Source organism: Gadus chalcogrammus, unplaced genomic scaffold (genome assembly GCF_026213295.1).
Source record: "Gadus chalcogrammus isolate NIFS_2021 unplaced genomic scaffold, NIFS_Gcha_1.0 GACHA079, whole genome shotgun sequence".
NCBI lineage: Eukaryota > Metazoa > Chordata > Actinopteri > Gadiformes > Gadidae > Gadus > Gadus chalcogrammus.
This window is the reverse complement of record NW_026613514.1, coordinates 35,922-42,521: the sequence shown is the minus strand read 5'-3', so window position 1 is coordinate 42,521 and position 6,600 is coordinate 35,922. Positions and strand designations below refer to the sequence as shown.

At 41.1% G+C, this 6,600-nt stretch overlaps 1 long non-coding RNA gene across 3 annotated transcripts; it reads left to right on the top strand.

Moving 5' to 3' along the window:
* Window positions 1–1,472: 1,472 nt before the first annotated feature.
* Window positions 1,473–6,020, top strand: LOC130378475 (uncharacterized). 3 transcript variants are annotated; one of them, XR_008894714.1, is made up of 3 exons: window positions 1,473–1,517; window positions 3,310–3,429; window positions 3,833–6,020. It is a non-coding gene; the product is annotated as an uncharacterized LOC130378475 (long non-coding RNA). The 3 variants fall into 3 exon arrangements; XR_008894713.1 differs by having other exon boundaries at window positions 3,310–4,051; window positions 5,703–6,020; XR_008894712.1 differs by having other exon boundaries at window positions 3,310–6,020.
* Window positions 6,021–6,600: the final 580 nt, after the last annotated feature.

The following is a 6,600-nucleotide window of genomic DNA, read 5'->3' as shown; positions in this document are numbered from 1 at the left end:
GTATGTTCAACGAGGTTTGTGGTATACCCCCCAGGTCTTACTGAAGGCATTTATTTAATGGTGAAAATATTATCAGTGGCGTAAATATCGACTGCCCGGGGGCCCAGACGCTGTCCCCCCCCCCCCCTCTCAACAACTCACAACTTGGGTGCACCATAAATACCCAAATTAAAAATGTAGGCGCACCAGTGCACCCAAGGAAAAAGTTAGTCTGGAGCCCTGGAGTATCACTTTATGTTCAATAAACAGACAGAAAGTAAACTTGAATGAGTCTCATTGAGTGACACACATGCTATGCTTGGGTTGTAATACAGCGGGATCCCTCCCACCATCCCGGGTTTAAGGTCTTAAATTTCATTCAAGGTGGTATTAAAAAGGTCTTAAAAAGTCTTAAATTTGACTTGCTGAAACCTGCAGATACCCTGTACATGCAGGCGCACAATGAAAACACTCCACTCATCTATCCTTAGCCTACATTATTGTGTCATAATCTTACCTGTAAATGAACCGTGACCAATCAAAAAGAGATAACTTGGACTGGCTGAAAATTGACTTGTGCCTTATAGACTGCTTCACTCTGTTCCTGTGATTGAAGCCCCCTCTGCACATCCTGCGGATTAAAATATAAATATATTTCTTTAACAAAAAAGTCAAAAGTAAATTTGACATTAAACTTAAGAAGAAGACCAACTTACCATTCATAGTAGTCTCCACAAGACTTCTTTGTCATTTTCATTTTGCCTCTGCAGGTTTTGCATTTCATCTTCTGCTTGAGGATTTGTTTTTTCTGTAGCCACTTAATTAATTTTAAATGTTTCTTAGTTGATCGGCGACCCTCAATAAGGATTCTAAATTTCCTAGCTAAGTCTGTCATAGTGTACACAGCATGTCGTCAGACCCATCTATGCTTGACTGAGTGCGCTGTTAGCCCAATGTACATAATGGCTCTTTCCCTCCAATTCTTCCTTGGGGTTATAAAAAATAAATAATAAAAAAAAGATTCACAGCTAATGCAGCCGTTAGCACACTCAGGATCTCGTAATTACAAGATATTATCTCGTAATTACGAGATCCTGAGTGTGCTAACGGCTACATTAGCTGTGAAACTTTTTTTTATTACCGTAATTATGTATTATGTAATTCTTAAAACTTTTATATTATAAACCACTAAATAAATAAATATGCATACATTTATTTTTTTCAAATGCGCCAATCACAGTGGTCTGCATACATCTGACTCCTCCTGTTGGAACTCACTTCGCAGAGCTCAACAAGCAGAGACACTTGGCTGAAGTTCACATTGATGCTCTTTTGATTGCGCAAGCCAGGCTCGCTAGTTTATTTGGAAGTGTACGTAATGTCGGCAGGCACCAGATCTGGGAAAGTTTTAAGAAAGAACACAACAGCAGCGAAGGACGACAAAATGCTCCCCTCCGCCTCCGCTCAAACATGTGACACCAACTTTGACAGTGGTGATGACTCCACAGATACCCCCCATGTCTCTGAACCGAAGAAAGGTAAGTTCGAACAGGTTATGACCTAGCATTATGTTCATAAAATTAGGCTATGCTTACTGGTTAGCATTAACACTGGCACCCTTTCCCACACATTGACGAGACTATGGCGCACCGCCATAGTCCGCCGCGTGGTGAGAAAATCGATTCATTGGCCGAAGCATGTCATGCACTGGTACGAGACCTAGATTTGTTTTTATTATTATTAATACATATTTATTACACAGTCGGAGTACATGTGGTTATTTTTGACTAGGTATTATGTAATTCTTACAACTTTTGTTACGACCACGGGTCGGAACAAATGGAGTGTCGAACTCTGACCGTAGGCCTATTAAAGCCTGAGCCTATTCAAATAACCTGAGGTGCGTTCACTTTCAGAATCGCAAACATGGGCGAACGTTCGCGAACGATTTTAAACATTTTCCGTTAAACGAACATAAGCAAGCAAACGTTTACGAACATAGGCAAAAATGTCTGAAGAGGTAGTTCTCCACAAACAGAGATGGATCGCGGTGCTCTCTTCGGCTACGTGACATTCGTTGCCATGGCATTAAACTAAACTATATTGAAATCATTTACTCCTTTCCTACACTGAAAGCAATAGATAAAACGTTTCATATAGCCTATCTACACCCTTACTTCAACTGTTGTCTTTTGCATCCTAAAATGCGATTTGAACGTTATATCGCAGTAAGTGGGTACAACTTCGGTGACGTAGCCCTCTATTCTTGAATTTTCCGTACTGGTTGTCTGCAGTAGGCTTTCAACGAGGTCGACCACTTGCAAACCCTCTTCTGTAAACTCTTCCATTAACATGGAGGCTGCCGCTAATACCATGGCCTTCGTATCCATTTTTTTCGTTTACAGTTTGTTTAGAACGGTGTTCAAAAATCGTTCAAAATTAATTGTTTATGGTCAACGCGTTCGTTGCGAACGTTCGCCTATGTTCGCTGAACTTGAACGCACCTCAGGTCTTGTCATAGTGTATAAAAATTATTATTCTGCATGAATTACATTACAGCTTAGTGGCTACTTTACAGCTGAGTAACTACTTAAATGTCCAAAATACTCTAAGCCAGGGGTGCCCAACCTTTTTTGACCCAAGATCTACTTTTCAAGTAGCCAACCTCCCGAGATCTACCAGCAAACCTACCTTCAAGCGGGGGGGGGGGGGGGAGAGAACAATTGTTGACGGGGGGGGGGGGGGGGGGGGGGGGGTTGTATCGTGAACCTACGGACTTCAGTGAGGGTTTCATTCCGTCTGCGCACGGCACCTTCTCAACGATAATCAATAATCTTCCTCCCACTCAGGGTGAAAATGGTAGGTCTTAGCTTGTTTCCCCTCAGCCATGCCAACGTTTAGGAGTGTGTAACTACTGTTGACGGCTTTCAACTGCTGTTAACAGCACATGCGCTACCGCACGTATATGTCCCGCGCAAATTTAATTTTATTAAAAAAAAAAAAAATAATAAAAAAACTTTTTTTTTTTTTTTTTCTTCACCCCTCGCGATCGACTTGGGATCTGTCGGCGATCTACTGGTAGACCGCGATCGACTGGTTGGGCACCCCTGCTCTAAGCTATTCATGAGAACGGCAATATTTTGCTCCTAACAGTAACTTTGATGCACAATACTTTCAAAATCTCTTACTTTCAAAAGTTATGGCTAGATAGACAATGTTCGTGGTATTTGTTACCGAATTTGCTATAACATAAACAGGCTGTGTTAAAAAAAATTATTAAATTGCTGTGTGTTAGCTGTACAACTATGCTGAAATGACGTTTTTTGACAGGTGACCGGTCACCAACGGTGAAGAATCTCCTCCAAAAGGCCAAGATGAGAGAGCGGTCTCAAGATAAGAAACTCCAGAAAGTGATAAAGGAGAGGGATGCTCTTCGCAAACAACTGGCATGTAAGGTTCAACAAGCCTACATTTTCGGTGTATGACACAAAAATGTATACAGTGTCAGTCAAACATATACCTATTCCAAGTAGGAGGTTAAGTGGTACACCTGGTTAGTTAAGTTAGAGGAAGTGGTAAACCTCCTTATAGTAGCCTGCTGGCTTTCTGTAGTTAAGAGAATGGAGACTCCAGACTCTTCTATTATCATATTTACCACTACCTCTAGCTTTACTTACCCTGGTTCGACACTTAACCACCTAATAGTAACCACCTAATAGTAACACATCCCAGGTCTAGGGTTATTTTGACTTTACACAAAATATTACCTTTGTTGGAACAAAAAGGAAGAAATGGTATTCTGTATAAGGCATCAGCAATATCTGTTTAATCTTTGTTTTTTTGTACTGTCTAGACCTGTCTAAAGCTCCCAGAGAAGAACAATCTTCAGAGGAAGACACTGCCTCCTGCTCATCATTGTCTTCAATGAGCCGGTCCTCCTCCTGTTCTTCCTCCTCCTCCTCAGATGAGAAGATGAAACGAAAGGGCAAGGGAAAACTCAGACTTTCAAAGACAAAGAACAAAATAAAGAAGGCCAGGAAGCACCACAAAGTGACTGATGTCCGCAAAAGAGGTAAAACTCCAGTAAAACGTTGAATCTATCCTTTATGGAGCAAATTCATTTTCCACCTCCCCTTGTCTTCAACATTTGAGATTGACCTTTCTCCAGGTCATTCAGCCTTTCTCTGAGTTTGACCAGAGAGGTTAAAAGTGAAGCGAGAAGCACAAATGTCTGTTAAATTCTGTGTTCTATTTTCAGAAGGGGGAGGGGGGGAAATCCCAGAGTCGAGCCCTCATACCTCATACAGAAGTTAATTGAAAAGTTTACATTGTGACGTTATGTGACACTCCCACTTATGCAGACTGGAACTATTCACGTTTACTCCCATTGTAGTCTGGCTGAGCGGAAATGGACAGCGTCTATTGCGCTAGCGTCAGATTCCACCGCTACTCCTCCCCTTCCGGTTTCTGGCTTTCCCGTATTGCGCACCGCTGCTGCTTCCCGGGGTTAGCCCCGCCCCTACGATTATGATTGGTTTAAAGAAATAAAAACAGGCCAGCCCAGTTTCCCCACGGATAGACGGCTCTAAATAGCGTGGTTCCAGACCATTCTACTTGCTGTAGTTTGGTCTGGCTTTGCGAGACTACTCCCATTGTAATGTATTATGTTGCTCTACCTTGGTCAGTAACTTTGGTCTGACAGTAGTACTTTAAGCTCCAGCCTAGCATAGATTATTGAATCAGATTAGCCCATTAGCATCTCGCCTGTTAGTATCTTGCTCAAAAGTGACTAAGAATTCAAAGAAAAATTCTAATTAAAACTTGATCCTTCTGTAGTTGCAAAGAGTACAAAGACAGTGGATAATGAAATGTGGCGATTTTCTATTCCTATAAAACATGGAACTATACTCTCATTCCAGCATAGTAAATTAGGACATTTGCTGACACATCTGAAAATAGTCCCTCCATGTGTTAAAAGGATTATCAGGAGTGAATCAACCCGTAGCCCTGTTGTTTGAGGCTGCCGGGTGCTGTCAATAGGTATCAGAACGACAGCAATAGTTACAACGTAGACCAGATGCGGGCATAGGAAAACGAAACTCACATGCCCTCAGTAGTTAGCGTTGGCTGCCGTTTCGCTATTTGGTCTACCGTGCATGGAATTCTGTCGTTCTCATGCCTATCGACAGCACTTGGCAATGCGAAACAACAGGGCTACAGGTTGATTCACTCCGCATAATCCCTTTAAGTCAAGTAGTGCAAACCACGGTATTGATCACCATGTTCATTCTCTGTTGGTACACTTTGTAATTACTGAAGTATTACACAGGGAAAATATCAGATTTCTTAGTTACGTTTGAGCAAGATGCTAATGGGCGAGATAATGGTCTAATCTGATTCAATGATCTATGCTTGGCTGGAGCCAAAAATGCTACCGTCAGACTCAGAACGGCTGAATGAACTGGAGAAAGGTCAATCTCAATTAGGCTACTTAACTCGAGGGAAAGTGGAAACTGGTGTAATTCCCCAAATGGTGACGTATCCCTTTAATTCTACCCTAACATAAAGTGGACCTATTTAAAGGAGCTAGGTGGAATTCTGTCTTGTCTTGTATGCTGCCACATAACAATACAATAAGCATTTCAACTCATAGCACTGTTGTGAACACACATTTTTATGTACCGTCCATAATGTAGTTTTTCTTTATGATTTGCTCCTTGCAGCCCGTGGCCCTTTTGAAGTGATAAGAAGATACAAGAAGGTCCTGAAAGCATACAATCGGGGCTTGAAATTGTCGGCTTCCTGTGCATACGCAGGGGTGAACGAACTCACAGTCAGGTCCACGGCAAGCATTGCAGAGCTGGCAACAGCGTCACCTGCCGAGTTCACAAAGCTCCTCGATAAAACCAAACAGGGAAAGCTGAAAGATGTAGCAAATTTATGCGAAAACTACATTAAAGGTGATGCTCAGGTTCAGACAAAAATAGATGACTTAAAAAGTCAATGCAAATTAATCCCGTATGCAAAGAGAGCATAATTATTATTTTTTTACCCGTTCGTGTTGTTTTTTTCTAGTGTGGTTAAGAAATATTGCCTGTCTCTCACTCTGTCTTTCCCTCACTTTCTTGTGCTCTGTCTCACTGTCTTTCTCTCTTTTTCTCACGCTCTGGTTGAACCCCTCTCTCTTTCTCTGTTTATTTGATATACCATTTTATACATTCTGTTGGCATTCTAGTTTGATCATCTTTTGATCAGTTTAATGATCAGTGTTCCAGTAGACCATCAGGTTAACTATCAGTGGTCAGTGTTCCAGGAGAAAACAAAAAGCTATTTGTGAGCTCTTTGAGAGTCCTTTGTTAGAGAGTTATAAATAAAGTATTTTCATCCCCCTTCCCAACAGTGTGTGCTGAGATCATTCATTTCCAGTGTGAGAGTTAAAATATTTGCTATCGTTAATACATGTTATAATAAATATTTGTAAATGATTAATAATTACTGTTCCAACTTTATTATAAGGGTCCCCAATACTAATAGTTATATATTACTAATATATTCATTAAGCTTAACCAACTTGATTATAAGGGTCCCCCATACTGATAGTTATATATTACTAATATATTA